Consider the following 244-nt stretch of genomic DNA (forward strand, 5'->3'; position numbering starts at 1 on the left):
TTATCTATAGGGAACAAATATGCACCTCAAACTTTTACTCATTACCTCATTCACCCCATGAGTTCGGATCCGAGAATGCGACTGGGCGTGAGGGCGGGAGGGAAACCCCAGGTTAGGGCGCCTCACTTACCGCTCGGGACTGTTCTGGGTATAAAAATGTCACAAATGTTTGCAAACAGTGCATTATAGCGCAGGTCGACGCCTCCCCCTGGCACCAGTACTCCTCGGGGCCGTCGATTCCTTT

Source organism: Penaeus monodon, chromosome 29 (genome assembly GCF_015228065.2).
Source record: "Penaeus monodon isolate SGIC_2016 chromosome 29, NSTDA_Pmon_1, whole genome shotgun sequence".
Lineage (NCBI taxonomy): Eukaryota > Metazoa > Arthropoda > Malacostraca > Decapoda > Penaeidae > Penaeus > Penaeus monodon.